Raw genomic sequence first — 18,544 nt, forward strand, 5'->3', positions numbered from 1 at the left:
TAACATTAGCTAGATACGCTTTGTTCTGAATTCGGTATTAGTAATTATAATTGCCTGTCTTTATTCATCAGAGAACCGCATACATATCAACACCACGATGCATTAAATTAATGAACGTCATACAACATTTTGATTGCATTTGCAAAGGCTATTTCATGTCGGTCAATATCTCAGCAAAGCCATTCACCGATAGTACCGGAGAGATTCAGTATACGGGCACTTAAATTAAATGTCCTTTCATTTCTCCAGGATTCTGACCTGACCAATGTACAGTAAATTTTAGCATTGCAAAATTATACGAATTTTAGGAGACTCATTAAAAATTTCTTATTTATCTTTTTGTTCAAAGTTATCTAAACGTTGATAGTGGATTTCATTTCATCATTTAAATTTTAAAACAAACAGACGTGTATATCTGACGATTATAACTACGTAGCTTATAATGCTTAGCGAAAAACAACCTGCTCACTGAAGCTTAATCATGTATAAGAATTCATTATGGTTTATTCCAGTTCATTACAGTAGGTTAATACTGACAGTTATACTGATGTGACCGACTCGCCAGTTTTGCACATGACTGTTTTAACGATGAATCGGCTCGCATGTTTGCTCTTGCATAATTCCCAGGACGTGGCTGGTCAGAAAAAATGAATTTAAAACTTTAGTTATACCGAACCGCCTGTGGCCAACGTATTGCGAACTCGGAAACAACTGCATTGAATTCTGTTGGTCTTAACTAATAAACCGTTTTACAAATAAACATTGTATAACTTAGTTTGAGTAAATTTACTCAAGTTTGTCCTATAGTTTGCCATGGTATTTTCCTCAAATAAAGTATGGCAAAACACATCTGATATGGAAATTCCACAATCGTATTAACTTTATTATTTATGGAATAAAACTGTGTAGGTACAGAAAGAAATACCCGTTATCGAATACTTTCATGGTATACAATTTACATTGTAAATGTATTAATTGAATTTAATTGCAAGAAAGTTTTTTTCTAATAGCCAATAGATTTTCCCTAGGATGGATTTTTCATTTTCCCTCAACAAACCAAAGCCGTAGCGGGCGTCCACCGCGACTAATAATACCCTGTCAAATGGTAGCCCTTGTGATTAAGACGTCGGGTAAATTATGAGGTTCGTTGTCTTATTTTCAAACTCCCATTTGTTTTGCATAATCATCATTTTACTTTCCGTTGTCAACGAACATCCATGTTGTTTTGTGTCTAAAGACATTTAAAAATCCTATGATGTTTAGCAATAAAATGCTGGTTACGGACTAAATAATTACCATTACTATCATCATACATAAAGAACCAAAGCGCAAGGCATATTAACCTTATCTAATACAAAAAGTACACAAGGTACAGAGCATGTGTACAAACTCGATCTAAACAGAGTTGACACCTACGCTTTGATCCATTTTTAAAATCTTGTTAAGCTTGGACGTGTTTGATAAAGTCCTGTGTATAACATAAATCATTTTGCTTCCACCGAAATTACTCGCAAAATATACTGTAACATATTGACGGAATAGCTCTTAAAACTAACTGAATGATAATATTTAGGAATGGCTTTAATTCTACTAAATAATGGTAAGAAAGCAATGCAATATTACTATAAATAACATAATAGCTAAATAAGTTGTATAAGTCTAATTTAATTACTGGTAATACTGTTTGTAGTCTGTGCTACAAACATGTTAAAGCTGAAGCCATAAATACGTGAGGAGTTTGCTAACTAAAGATTTTTATATTGTATTTGACATTATTACTACAACTTTCAATAAAAACTTGTTTAAACCTATAAAAGGTATTGTTAAACGTTTTTAATGGTTGATTTGCAATCAACAAAGTGTATATAAACATTTTAGTAATGATTTTTAGCATCTACTCAAAATTGGTGAGATAATATAAGACCTTTAATGAACTGTGAATGTTATTTATAAAAAACAGTAATAAACGAAAGATCTTTCAAAATGCATGTGTTCAAATATAATATTGATAAGTGCTCAACAACGTTGCCGTAAATGAATCATTCAGCCCTCGCCTTTTATTTTTAAAAATAGTTTTAATCGTATAACGTTTTTCATACGGGCTATTTGTATTTCGAATCCGGAAATTATCTCAACCAAGCGCCCACTTCCGACACTGGACCGTCTGTTTCCTGTTAGTTAAATAAGTTACCATAATTATAATTCACAAATAAATTATAATACATTATGAATCAGGAGATATTACTGCAAGTAATTTAAAGCTTATAAATATTCATTCTCTCCAAACTTTTTCTGTTTCTTCCAAGCCATGGCATTGCGGTTGCATCTTTAATATTTAGCACGTTAGTGATCTAAATCTTCATAAGTGATGCATGGGTGTGCAAAAACTAACCTTATCATAAGTAAACTGATCGAACTTGCAAAATTTTTGGTAGGAATACATATATCTATACAGCTAGTTACTTCGACTTGAATGTATTTTATTATTAATGTTGATATATGGGAATCAGATTATAAGATATTTAACGGAATAAGGGATGATAATGCTCTTTTTATTTAAAAATAATATAAAAAATACACATTACTCATTTATTCCCAAAGTGGTAGGCAGATCGTGCTACCAGGGCACCCACTTTTCGCCATATATGTTTTTACATAAAGATGTTGGTTCTAACAAGTTCCATTATGCATGCGCTAAGTATATGAATAAAGGAAAAAAAGTTTTAATACTCAGGCTCGCAGTACGGAAAGTTTACTGCTGAAATCAGTGAATTATAAATTTTTACATTCTTAAGGAGCAGTGAGCACTAACATATTCCTTACCGGGCTCGTATTTCTAAAGTTTTTAACTAGGATTTACGCTACGTTTACTTATGTTTAAAAGATTCAAATTCAGTCTTATTTTTGGAACCTTAAGCTACGAAATTAAACCAAAGATAATTTATACGTCATTAAATAGATAACTTAATATTTATTTTACAGTTTGGCGAAGCTGAGCATCTTCTTTAAAGTCGAGTGCTAATGAATAAAAGGAGGGTAAGTGGTAAAGTTTGAGAGTTAGTGTGTTCACCCTAATCCACAGGATGGCGGCCGCTGTCTTACTAAATCCGAATAGTCGGCCAAAGTGAGGTTTGCACCATATTTTCCGTTTAACCTCACCCGGGCTCGCAGCTGCTTCTAAACATGTACTCGAAGTTGATTACCCGCGAATATGTTTATCTGCACAGTTTTATGTAACTTATAATATATAACTTAATAAACTCTGAAATATTTAAGTTATACTTCTCTTGGCGCGTTAGGGGAAAATGATGAGGGTAAATTTTTACGATGCGCGAGCACACCGTCACGAAAAACCGACACCATGAAATTAGCTAGATTATTACATTATTATTTAATATGTAATAAGTGTACTAATAAATTAATAATAGATACAAATAATAATTATCAAAGTCTGAAAAAAAAATTATTTTATGATATTTAAATAACATTTATTTAACTAGATAATGCGTTATAAGAAAACTTTCTTTCGATGTATTAAAAACCTTTTTTCTATAATTATTAGTGTTGTTTTTGTTAAAGTAGTATAAGTTATAGGTGCGTACACACACACGTTTTTTTATTATTAATTATAATTATCTTTTATATTGACTCAAAAATAAGTACATTGTTTTCCATTCTTTGTAAAGGTAAAGCATCTCCAGTTGCTTATATCAATCTTAGAAACAATAAATAACATTCATACTCGACTCTTTACAAACCTACATATTTAATTGCTTTATACGTTAAAGTTTTAAAGACCAAATCAAGCTAAGCTAATTTTATTTCAATTACGATAAACAGTTTATCAACTTTAAACTTCGGCCTACGTTATTATATTTAGACAAAGCGGAATCCAAACTTGTTGAAAGTTTCACCACGATCCGCATAACGGATCATAGACGCGCCTATTCAAAATAAAATTATTCCCCGCAAAGGACTAGTCGAAATATAATTAGTATACATGTTAGATGATACGGAATATGAATATTAATATTTACTACAAATCTCTATGAATACTTGAATAGATCTAACTGGTGTGTAGAATATTATAGTGTTTTTAAACTTAATATTACCTAAAGTACCAAAGATTTTACCAACGAGGCCAGCGTTTTTTAAATTACCTATAGCGAATGCTAATTACAGGCAAAATTGTTTTTTCTATCGAGCACCAAACCTCGTTAATGAGCTTATCTGGAGGCAGAACTTAGATGTTTTCTATGATAGTGGTATTGGTATAAGAGCACGATTATTCTCAGATTTTTTTGACGCTGATTCCTAAATATTACTTACTATGGTTCATAACTGTTAACTAGATTTTGGAAACTGGGAGCCATTTTGCAATAATGTATTAACCTACCAGTGAAAACTTGTTGTTGGCCCTGGTGCATTTAATAAAACAATAAACTAATTATGTTAGGCTATTATTTTTTCAAGTAATCATAAATAATGGAAATGCTTAAATAAATTCTTGTCCTATTACATTCAATGGCTAAAATAATTAAAATTCTACACAATTAGGTAGTCACTACGCAAAGCCATTGACAATTAGGTAAGTACGTGAAGGCAAACCGAGAATTAATTATTTAATTCTAATTAACACTTTAGGGACTGCGTACCAAATTCGAAGCACAAATATATTTTGTGCACTTTTTGTTCTTTCAAATCTATCTACTTATGGCAGTATCGGAAGAATTTTAATAATAAATAAAAGAAAAACACAAAATAAAATTGAATACCTAAATGAGTTAAATAAAGTAAACACAGTAACGTGGACTCGCGTGTTTTACTTACAAACTTCACATACTTAGACAAAAGCTTTGCCCAAACAAGCCTTAAAGTTTTGCAAGGGACGTACAATGAAGTACGTACCATGAATTACCCACTCAAAACACGAAATAGATTTAGTTACAAATGTACGCGCAACTTGAGTTAGAAGCCGTAAAAGACAGGATTTATAGATATAGGTCGTACTTGTGTTATCTGAAATATGTCACAAATTCATACAGTAGTACCTATATGTAGCCCACTTGTAAAACAATGTTTATGTGTCTTATCTACGCAAACAAGTAGAAAATGTAAATTCTTCAGAACCGATGATACTCAGGAATTTCCTTTTCAAGTGGGATTTTATTACAAGAAGTGAGTCCTTGGATTCGGACCGCACATACTTATTTGGTCAATGATGATCAAACGAAGTAACAAAACCATAAACACAGCTATAATATTGACAGGAATTCAGTACGATCACAATATTCGACGCAACTACTTGAATATCCATTTCACATCGTGTTGTGGAAGCAGTAAGCATTTTTTGAATAGCAAACCGGGAATTCTCGAATACATGAGACGCAAAAAGAGTATTGAATGGAACGACATACTCAAATAACACTCTGCTTTGCATTCTTTGAGAGATCCGCATACATTGGTGCAATGGCAATACAAATAATCTTTAAGCGTTTTGCACTTGAACCAAGAATAACAAATTTTAACAGATAATGAACTTCAGTATCTTTTGACTTGATAATTATAATCACTATAGGTAAGTACCTACGTCACGCACTATAGGAACAAATAAGATAAAGGAATGGCAAAGAGTAAATATTATAATGAACATGTAGGAATTACTCACTAATCTAGCTATTATTATATCACGGTCAAAACACATTAACATTACACTGTGAGCGCTCTCCACCCATAACAAGGGGATATATTTTATCAAGTAAAATTTAAGACGCTTTCACCCGAACAAAAATGAATACATTTATGAAAATACAACAAAAACCAACATTATTTCAAATAAATAGTATATAATATTGGTTCAATTAAACTTGGATTTATATAGAACAAACTTAAATATCACTTTTTCGTTTTGTGGCGAAAAATTATAAGGTTTGAGTTTAAATGTATTTAAATAAAATCAAAGAGACAGAAACATAGTGTTTAGGCCGAAATTTAGTTAAAGCGTATTGTTAACTTTAATGTGGGTGCCTTGGTTGCGCCTCTGCATACCCCTTCGGGGATAAATGCGTGATATTGTGTGTATGTGTGTGTTAACTTTAATGCAAACTGTAAAGAAAGATCAACAATATTGTTACTGAATGAAATTAATATCATTGTATTTGTAATGGAGATAAAGTCATTTAACACATAATCTACGTGTATAAAATCTAAATATACGTACTCACTGACCCAACCACATAAACTTTAATAAAAATTGGCTCCATGTAAGGTTATACAGTATAGGTAGATATCTATTCGCTACGGGATAAGGATAAAGGATTTTACGAGAGTCTACCGCTAAGGGGGTCAAATGAGAGATGGAAGATTGTACAGAAATCCATAATCGTTAAAGATAGAACATTTGAAGATTGATTCTTAAAGAATGCGAAGGTGTTCTAAAGAATAATTTTACAAAATTTGACCTTTAGTAGTATAATATGTAAATAAAAACTCCATTTCAATATATATTTGGAAAAGATTCCTCAGTAAACGCCCCCAAATATATAGTGTTTAGAACTAGAGATCGAAAACAGTAACTGTAACAGATAGGTACATCGTTTAAAACGTAAACGAAATTTAACGCTGACTTAATGTTTCCTAAAAATGAAAAGTCCTGATTGGACTTAAATTTTTATAGTCTTTTAGGAGCAAACTAAGGCCCCACAATTAAACTATAACTAAGACTTTATATATAAGAGCAGCCACGAGCCTAAGCTAGTATTATTTTCGTAAAAAAAAGAATTGGAATAAATATAATAAAAAGAAATAGCTTTTAGTTATTTCTTTACCTTCGCATTACTATAACGTAAAATCTTGAAGTTTCCAACAATAAATAATATTTTCTGAGAAGCTCTCTAAGTTTTATTACTTATAATGAAATTTGTATAGAATAAGCATTCAAGAATACAGCATTCGAACCTCGGATTTACTTAAAAAGAAAAATTGACTGTGTGCTTAAAAAACCGGGCGAGCGTAATCAATTGTGCACAGGATGTATTCAAAATATTTATGGTTGGCATATTTCATATAGATATGGTTTACAATGTCGCTCGGACGTACGCGCGGAATAAAATACGTCATCACTGCCATTCGCTGATACAGCCAGAAATCCGGTCATGTGTAAACTTTACACCAAAAACGGTTAGTAAGCGCTTTTCTTCCCAAATGTTTTTTTACAGGTTGACACTGATATACACATATATATGTATATATATATATATATATATATATATATATATATATATGTGTGTATATATAAAAGCTCCTTTGAGCTTTTAGGTATTTAGAGCAGAATGTAGCTTTCGTAAGGCAACTCAAAGAACTTTTATTAACTTTTCCTCGCAGAGTTTGTTATACCTCACCACGACCGGCTTTTGCAGCTATTACTTACTAGAGTCTTACAAGTTATATTTATTCAGCTTTAATTGAATTAACACTTAAGTATAACATAATTATTACTAAACATAAGCTAAAATATATTACATTTTTTTGATACATCATCGAATCACTATTAACCATATTTCTGTCATACTTGCTGATTGACAGATAACTAGCAAGTGGATATTCAATTAATCGGCACTAGCACCGTACGTAGTATCCAATGTATTCAATCATACTTTATAATAAACTAAACTTTATGCAATCATTTTACTTTTGATATTTCATAAAAAATACCAAATAATTCCGAACAATCAACGTATTATTTCAAACCAGTTACGCCATTGAAAAATTATTAACTTCGTTTAACTTATTACTTACCTTGCTAGTGTTAACAACAATTTTACGACCGTTTACTACGATTTCTTAGTTTATGAGTCTACTACAACTCGCGGAAATTATTGGAAAAACTCATAATAGTGAACCGGGTGAAAGCAATCACCTTGAGGGCAGGAACAATTTCCTTTTGTCAAGTTTCGCAGTGAGCAGAGATGTGATTTCACGCTACGTTTACGACACATATCAGTACAGCTGTGCTTTAACAAACTTGACGAGTAATATAGGACGATATTAACTTCATGTCCCGTCACAGTGTGCTGTGAATGCGTTCATTAGCCCGTAGGCAAAAGTTTAGCTGGTCATCAGTGAACATAAAATGTTACAATTTGTAGAAAACGTGATGTGAATAGCGGCCAGTTTGATGATAAAATTTCCATGTTCCAAATATGAATATGTAGGTAATATATAAATAAATATAATATCTTCGTATTTCAACGAGCTCAGTTCACGCGGCAAGCTGTGTCCTGTACCAACTTAAAGTTCTAGGCGATAGGTATTCCTACTGTTTTGAGTTACAACTTGCTTGTGTCTTTTGGATGGTATAACCATCGGTTAATGTTCGCTGGAAATAAAAGAAATTGTATTACAAATTGTCTAATTATTAACTTATATTTCATTTGCAAATGCTTATGTCAGAAGTGCATAAAAGTCATAGATGAAAGATCTTTATAATTAATTACAATTTTTTGCCTGTAACCAACATATTTTCAAAGGAAGTCCTCATTAAGTAGGAAGTCCCGCATTGTTACTCAAAATTAGGTTTTAGCAATCTACATTCTCCAAATTGCAGATAATTAAGCGCATGTAACTGCACACGAGAAAACAAACATTTCCGAGGAAGATGTTTACGCTGACTTCTATACTATTAGATTAGGTTCTACGGCGTAGTATAACGTAGATAACATTCGTGGTATTTATAAATGTCGGAGAGCTTTGAGATATTACGTGTAACTAAAAAAATGTATGAGATATTGAATAAAAACAGAATAAGTTTACAAGCACATTCTTAAGTCCCGTAAGACTAATGTCTCAGCCTGAAGTTGGCGAGGACGAAAAAGTAGGTTTAAATCCTGACGTAACAATGCGTTTTTCGAACTTCTTACAAATAGCTGCTGGACACTAAAATAATGTTATGTTGAAGAAAGTTGTGCCTTATACGTTCGGCTTGGCTTCTTAAACTTGGATATAAAAATAAAAATTACACTGTTTATTAAATACTGTACTGGGTTATGTGAATGAACAAATTTGTTCTGAATGGGTTCCACTTTAACATTTTAATCGCCACCGCGGTTAGTAATGACAATTCAGTATATTCTAAAATTAGGTATAATAAAATTGAAATCCTTTAAAGAATTGAATTTCAATTGAGTTAAAAGGGAAACGACAACACTTGTTTCATACTGACTTTAAATGCGAATGTAGGGGATCACAAGTGTTAGTTTGATGAAGTGGACATTTCGCTAAACGGTTGTTTATTTGTATTGTCCTTTGTCGCAAAAACGTGCTGGTTGCAAACGGCTTTGTTTACTTTTCCTGTGGCGGTTCAAATGGATGTTAACGCGTCTGTTTATTTCACATAATTTAACACGCCGGACTACAATTCAATTGTTTGTATTAGAACGTTACAATCCCCCTGGCTAGGCCGATCCTGTGACAATCGTCTTTACCTATAAACATACAGTAGTGTATACATAGCATGACACCTACCGTTCTATAATTTACTTGAAAATATCGAATGTTACATTAGTTTCCATGTTATGCTTAAACTAATTAAATATGTAAACTTAATGCTAGTATTAGGCAAACAAATGTGGTCAATTAACGTGGGAATTATACATCCACGTAATGCCGATTGTAATTTGTGGGAATCGAAGCTGCCCCTAATCCGGTTACATCATTTAACGAAAACATAGATGCCAAATTATATAACCAAAAATTTTCAAATTGCCAACTTCGGAATATTCTGTTATGATCAAACAGAATAAAAGATGTAACTTCACAACAGATAGCAATAAAATCCGCTTCAAATATACTAAAAGCAGTAAAATCGAGACGTGCACTTTTATAAACCGAAATCATGGTGCTCGTCTTAGTCCGCATTTCTAACTGTGCGATACTCAAGTCGACATCCTCGAGAGCTCTCGGTTCAAGCACAAGCCAAACAGACGGCAAAACGTGGCTAACAATTTCTCATATATTTATACCAAATAATATCTATATCTAGCGGTAAATATCTTCTTATTAGCTCCATTATGTGTTGTTACTTAAATTATGATAATGTTCTTTATGGTTGTTTAATATATATCTAAGATTACAGCTCTTAAATGTCAAATACTATCCACATTAGAAAACTCAGTGAAAGGCTTTCAGATAAATAAGTAAAAGCTTTTAGTTACACAGATGTATTTTCCTTAATTTTAACTAAAATTCCCGCCAGAGACTTGCATTCAAGAGGTTAACTCGATTTTACTGCAAACGTTACTAACATTTCCACTGCTTAGAGACGAATCAAAGGATTTACTCAACGAAAAATGTAAAAAAATCTATTGCAACGCTGAAGATTCATAAATCTACGAGCGAATAAAGTTCGTGATCATCGAAGCGTATTAACATGTCCCCGGTGACTGTTACCTTTTGTTCCGCAGGTTTTACCTACTGTATTCATATTTTAACTTCGCAAGCGTAGTTGATAAAAGAAAATTTTATAAATATTACACTTACAAAAATGTAAAATGTAATGTTGTGATGTTGTGAATAAAATAAATATATTTTTATTTTTGGCGATATTGCAGCTTTATTTAATTAGTACAGTACGTGACGCAAGAAGCGTTTTTAAAAAAAATGAATTGAGAAAAATGCATTAATATTAAGTAGAATTTACAATGTTCTTTCTTTTATGAGATAAATGTTTTTATCTTTATAGTACACTAACTTTTGCTCACGGCTTTGTTCGCGTGAAAAAGTTTTCGAAGATAAAAGTCCGGAGATAAATTTTCCCGAAAACAAAAGTAGCCTATGTCCTTCCTAGGGTCCCAAAGTATTTTCATACCAAATATCATCGAAATCTGTTGGGTAGTTTTTAAGTTTAACGCGTTCAAACAGGCAGACAGATGCAGCGGGGGACTTTGTTTTAAAACATATTTTTTAGAACTTTTTAAGAGGAACAATTTCGTCATATATGTTTTTTGCGTAAATTCAACCGTTTACACAGCGAACGAACAGGAGCTCTCAAAGGAATGAATTTTCCCCGTTTGCAACATTTTTTATTGATGCTTCGCTCCTATTGGTCATAGCGGGATGTTAGACTATAAGCCTTTCTCGATAAATATTTTAGTGTTAGGTAGCCAGTTTAGGGCTATTCAACAGTAAAATACTTGTTGAGTTCGAACTAGTAGTTCCTGAAAAGTATAGTTAGTATACATATGGTTGTTATTATTCTATTACTATTAATAACACAGGCTGACTGAGCGAAAGCGCATGATTTAACTGGTGGCTCTATAATTACAATATTTTTTGGAAATTCATACCACAGAGGTGTTACATCTCATGCTTCATAGACCCTTGTATGAGTTAAACCATCTTTTGTGGTCCTCATTCGTTTGCTTTATGCATCAGTACAAAAATTAAGACATAAGTAACACGAAAGTAATACATACAAATCATATGTCGACATCAATATATAATAACTCAATAAATATGGGTCTTACGGTCAGAGTAATTTAAAAACAATATTGTTTAATAAGTAGGGTATCTGTCCACTGTACCGGAAGTTATATTCGTAGTCAGACTTACACAAGAATTTTTCGCACGACTGATGCGAAATATAACAGAACCCTCTCGTTTGTGAGGCCGGAACATGCAATTTCGCTTCCACTTTTCACACTTAGGCTGATTAGAACAATGAAACAAAGAAAAGCAAAAAATGTATGATAGACGATGGAAAAGAGAAATTACCAATGCATTGCCATTGTTTAAAGAATTCTTCTTACGGATTTAAATTAATTTCAATTTATTAAGTATAGGAAGTGGAAGACCTTCATATAAAAGTCTTACCTGAGCACTTAAATGTTACATCGGAATTATATACCTCCTCACTCAATATTTTTATTTTCAACATTTTCTCAAACACTGATTAAAACATTAAGGAAAACCATTTTAAAGATAGAAAAACAAATAGAAGAACAAAAAAGAATTCCTATTAAACTCTTCCACGAAGGTGAAAATATTTCAGTGCAAAAAACTGTCATTAAACTCATTTGGAACTAATTATAAGACTGGCGGCGTGGTGCGACGATTAGATGCGGCCATTTGATAGCTATCAGGCCCACCCCGTAGCCTCCTAAGTTGGGGTAATTACAGAAACCTTCCGTCATTCTCGCAAGTTGTAAGTTGTGTTGCTCCTGTATATATCAAATTATTTACATAAATATAGTCCCAGTCGTAAATATTTATACATACCAGTATTTGCATAGAGACGTAACGTTCGAGCAAGCTTTAAGCTTAGGATGTCTTTTATTGGAATCCAAAGATACCTACATCTCGGCAGTCGGTACATTGCAATGTCACAGGTAAAATATAGATTTTTATTGATAAAATAATAAATATAACCTTGCTGTATCCTCTATATTAAAATACAGTAACCTAACTATAGTTAAAAGCTTACCGAAATAATATACCTACAGTTCATATTGTGATAAGAGAGTGCGAACAAAAAACGGTACGTGACCAAACATAAAGCCTGAACACAGCAATGCGCACAATTCCACAAAATATTTCTCTACACCTATACCTGCATGTAGCCGGAAGTTTTCTCGTATAACCTCGATGCGAACCTCTCCAGATAGCTGATGTTGCATCGCTTTGTACAGTATTTGAAGCGTGCTATTCAGACTCTGCACATTCGCTTTGACCGTTCAAGGCTTATGAGGCAATTCATTCGGCGCCTACTAATTTATTTATAGTATACCGTTATATTACAACGTTACAATTATACAACATACTATTATGTAAGTTAAAACGCAATAAACACAAAGTAAACACAGTTGCTTGTACCTACCTCGTCATCGTTTTAATAAAATTATAAAATATTTTGATAATATTAAAAAGCCATTGTTGAAGCGCTTCACCTTGAAAATGAAAATTATTACATCCAGGAAGGCAGCGTGCAATAACAGAAGCGATAAATTTAATATCGGAAGCGCGGCGCGACGCGACGCCGGGCCTCGACGGCGCACCCCGACTCACCTAACGAGCATGCACCGCGCCAGTCAAGAGTCATTACATTTGTACATCAGATCCATCAATTTAAAGTGATTTTATTTAACAACTATACGAAAATATGAACCCCTTTATACTATGTCAAAGTTCACTTAAAATAAAGCGCAACATTGCAGGATCGTCTCCTCGGTAGAAATTGACAAGGCTAAATCGAAACAAACAATTTATCTACCTTCAACCTTTATTTAAACACTAATTTTGTTATAATGATAGGTAACATTTAAAAATGCAAAAAGTCTTAGAAAAAATATTGCCGGCGCTGTTGATTGTTAAAGGGTTTTGTTATAGGACTAGGTACCCTTTAAGACTATTATAATCAAACCCTTCTTACTGTCATTCGTATCCCGTAATTGCTAAGGCGATTAATGGCAATCTAACAGTCATTGCCTTCCTGACTCGTTATTTCCTAACTGCTTCGTTCAGTTTCCTGTTTGAAATTTTCAAGTCTTCTTGCAAGGCGATTTAAGATGACTCTCCACAACAAATAGTACATACAGTAAAACGAAATGCTCGGTATTTCAATACTATCCAAGAGTAGTTCGAATTACTTCAAAGTTTATTGCACTCCACAATCATTTTATACATAAGATGTTACATTTTAATACACGTGACATAATCGTGGACCCTGTCGGGCATGGCAAAGTTTCAAGAGAGAAAGGGTATCAACATAGGCGTAGCTTTAAGGATCTAAAAAAAGCTGTATTCTCACAGGGTCCCCGCGGGTCTTTCATTATATTCAGCGAGATTTTTTTTACTCCCGCCAGCTGCTCTGCCTAGAGGAAATTCATAGTTACTCCAAAGGATATTTTTCTGTTCCACGACTTGACATCTTCAATAGCTGCAGACGGAATTTAATAAAACCTGAAGATCCTCAACCAAAAATACACATTTTGTGACCAAAAACTGCTATGTAACTGTCTCAGCATCAATCTTTTCCATTCTGTTTATAATGCAATGCCGTCAAGTTTATTCAATAAAACATGAATACTTTTTATTAATGAGTACGGATTGCAGTATTCGATTACCGCAACCAAAACATTGGCCCGTGGCGCCCATTGAACACCAAAAACAGTTCAATGGATGTGCATCGGAAATATCCAGTGGATATTATCCATTCATATCGACAATGTTTTATTTGTATATTTATACAAACTTTATTGTATTAGTAGCTAGTTTATTGTACTTAAACACTTTTTGGAAGACGATCAGTTGGTGTCCAATGGAAGTAATAGAAAATTTGTAAAGTCCGAACTCTGCGTATAGATACCTAGTTAAGATCCAAATAAATAAATATATTCTATTAACTCTTTCTGTGTCCGTCGAGTAAAAAAATATATCTTTGTCTTCGATGCCATACGTCTGCGGAGCGCGTAAATGCCTCCTCACTCGAGTAAACACTGAACATTGAACAGTTTGAACACTAGTTCTATACAAGCTGCACGCCACAAAGCACAAAGCTCAATACCACACCGATATGCCCCACTAAATGCCCTTCCATTAAGAATTTGTGGTTCAATACAAAATGTAACTTGGAGTAGTCAAAAAACTAAGATAGTATTACATTTGGTATTATACCAAATTTAATACTTCTATGTAGATAGGCAACTGAGTTTCCGTTTCCCATTTTACTCAACAAAGTGCATACAAAGCTCCTTTTTTCTCGTTCCAGTAAAATCGATTATCAATCCAATGGCAGGACGAGTGCATATTCTCGTAGCGGTACCCCTGCTAAACCTTTAACTAATCAGTGCATTTCTCACCTTCTCTTTAAATTCTTTTCAAAAGAGATAGGCAATCGATCTAAATCTATTTCGCACAAAGGAATTCTTTTTACATTAACTGTGCTCTTTCTCTGATTTTTCTTGGATAGCTTGTGCACCTCGCCAAGTTGGGTAGGTAATCATTAGCAGAGTCAAAGCACGTTGAAATAACAAATAAAAAATGTTGCCGTATTTTATACCGACATGCTGTATCCTTAAATTGTCTATGCTTTTAAGCAGTGTATTGTCTGCCATAGAAAATTTATGAAGGAGCAAGTTTAATATCTCATAACAGCAGGCGCCCGCTGAACGATGCAGTTTGTGGAAAACTACTTTGGTCTGATAAAATTGTTTAGCATAAACATCATTTATTATGGGTATAAAAAAATAGATTAATAGATCCTAGTTAGCACAAAAATATCGCAAACTGGCGAAGAATAGAAAGGGTTACATTAGTATATTCTAGAACAAACAATGTCTCACTAATTTCATATCATTGCATTCAGATGCCAAAATTCTATCACCCCTGAGAAATAAATAAATAAAAAAAAAACATTCAAAGGCGCATATTAACGTAAGCGTATTACCGTACCTTTTCTATGACGGCACTAATGGCAAGCTCAGAAATTCACAGCAATAGAAGGTTATCTTATTGCGTCAGGATTATACTTAATACCAACGTAGACATTACCCGCCATTTTACTGTACTATGTATAGACAACATCAGACTACAGATTTTCTAAAATGATAATGTCATGTAATTTTATAAAAATATCGCAATGAGCCTCGTTTATTTATTTTAATCATCGTGTCATTATCAGATATGTATACATTGCATAATTTTTAAAACTTTCTTAACTTTTCAAACTTAAAACCATCATAGTAACATGAACAATATTCCTGTAGCTACCTATAATAGATATACATATCTATCTATGCATAGTATAAAACAAAGTCCCCAAAAGCTGTCTGTATATGATCGATTTTCTCAGAATCTACTGAACGATTTTTATGAAACTTGGTATGGAGATAGTTTAAGACCTATTTCCTATACCGGGAAAATTTATAGCAGGACTTTTATCCCGGAAAACTCCTTTACACGGACGAAGCCGCGAGTAAAAGCTATTAATTATAAACATATACAATAACTAATAATTATAATTATTAGCCGGATACGTAGAAATGTCCTTTGACTAGTGGGCTGAAACAGAATAAGTAATCTATTTCTACTGACAAGAATATTAATATTGATGAGCAATGACTTAATGAGCGGTGATAGCCTAGTTGGGTGTGGAACGGACTGCCAAGACGAATGTTCGCAGGTTCAAATCTCAAGGGCACACACCTCTGACTTATCTAAAATCATGTGTGTATTCTTTGTGAATTTATCGTTCGCTTTAACGGTGAAGGAAAACATCGTGAGGAAACCTGCACATCTGAGAAGTTCTCTATAGGAATTTCGAAGGTGTGTGAAGTCTACGAATCCTCACTAGGCCAGCGTGGTGGACTAAGGCCTAATCCCTCTCAGTAGTAGAGGAGGCCCGTGCTCAGCAGTGGGCAAGTATATAATACAGAGCTGATATTATTATTATTATATTGACTTAATATAATATTAATAGCCGGAAAAGCACATATGTCAAGCAATCCTAATTGAAGCCTCTCCTACTTAGAAGCACTCGTGTTAACTCAAGCTGAAGTTCGACTTGCTCCCTAAGTAGGTTACGCAGACTTTAAGCTCATTGCATATTTTTCACTCGTGAATAGAACGTCAAGTTAAAGTTTTCGCTAAATTCAACAGCGAAAACTTACTCAAAAGGATTATAGTCATAATCAACATCACAATAAAAATTAATTTTATAGTAAGTACGTAAAAATGTTTTAGTGAAATTATAATAGTTTAGTACGAATATTCTGAAATTGCGATTTCTGTAGAAAATATACAAAATTATAGAAACTTTAAACGTAAAGTTTGTGGTTTTAAAACGTAAAACTTCAACCCATGTATATTATAATGCTCTGATTCCTACGTATCAAACAAACAGCAAGTGAAAATTACCTAAAAGCAACAACTGAAACTATGGGAATGCACAAAACTTTCTCACATGAAGATATTATGCAGCGAGTTTGGAGTTGAGAATAAATGAACAAACTTGAAACGTGATGTTGGCACAATGTTGGCGAGGACGTACCATTCAACCGCGTCATAATAAATAATGGAAATTTAGTTACTCGAGGCTCGCACTAGACGCACAGTTTCAGCAATTCATGGATTTAATAAGCGTTCCTGCCTTCATGGTACTGAATAGCATTATGAGGCCGAGCGGGCGTTAGTATGCTTATAACTGAACACGATATTGACATCGTTGTTCTTAATATCTAAGAACACTGGTAATGCGCAGAAAGTACATTTGAGGATAACGAGGGACAGAATTATTAATATGTGGCTTAATTATTCCAATTTCACTTTTTCCCTGCAATTAGAAGAATAAAGTGAGACTTATATAATAATTACGTGTCATTGGCATTAATGGGGATCTGCTCCGATGGTTCTTGTCTTATATAGATAATAGGACTCAAGCCGTTGTAATAAAAAAATACGTCTCTAGTTGGGTGCATATACCTAGAGGTGTTCCCCAAGGTTCGCTACTCGGCCCTCTACTATTTTTAATTTTCATAAATGACATTTCGGATTGCTTTCATAACAGCCGGATACTTTGCTTTGCAGATGACCTAAGAATATTTAGTTCTATTCGATCAAACGACGACGTTGTTAAATTTCAAGCTGATTTATCAAGGCTAGATAGATACTGCAATCACAATATGCTGGACTTAAATGCATCAAAATGTGTGGCAATAACCTTTTCCAGAAAAAAGTCAATTATAACATCGGTGTACTCATTAAAAAATCAGGTTCTTAATAGAGTGAACGCTATTAAGGATCTTGGAGTAAGTCATGACCCTAAACTTCTATTCGATAGTCACATTGAATCTATTATTGCAAAAGCCTCAAGAGCCTTGGGTTTCATACTGAGAAGCTCAACTGACTTTAATCGTGCCAAAACATTAAAAATATTATATTGCACATATGTTCGGAATAATCTTGAGTACGCTTCCCAAGTATGGAATCCGAGATACGAGAAGTATACTGCTAGAATTGAACGCATACAAGCAAAATTCTTAAAATACCTTTGCTTCCGCCTGAGATTCAGGAGCTCGGACTACGACTATACAAGTCTATGAAAAAATTCCATTTTTTGGCACTCTCTAAGAGACGTGAAATTGCGGCCTTACTGTTCCTTTTAAAGATCGCGTCCCACAGGATTGATTGTCCGGAATTATTAAGTAAAATTCATATTAATGTACCCCTTAAATCAACTCGATCGAGTGCCCCGTTCTATCTTCCTGTGGCAGGGACTAATTATAGACAGAACGCCTTTTTGTGGCGAGCAAGTGATAACTTTAATGAGCTGAGCAAGCGCATGAATATTGGTATTTTTTGTACTAATATCAATGCAACTAGGCAACATTTAAGCAGAGACTTCTTTTCTACAGGAGACAACAAACCTTTATGAACGTGGCTATTGTTTATAAATTATTTTCTTTTCTTTTTTAATATTTTAATATTTATAACTGTTATTATACTAGCGGGATGTAACTGCTCACATTTAAATATATTTAATACGTAGTTTTAG

This window comes from Manduca sexta, chromosome 20 (assembly GCF_014839805.1).
Source record: "Manduca sexta isolate Smith_Timp_Sample1 chromosome 20, JHU_Msex_v1.0, whole genome shotgun sequence".
Classification (NCBI taxonomy): domain Eukaryota; kingdom Metazoa; phylum Arthropoda; class Insecta; order Lepidoptera; family Sphingidae; genus Manduca; species Manduca sexta.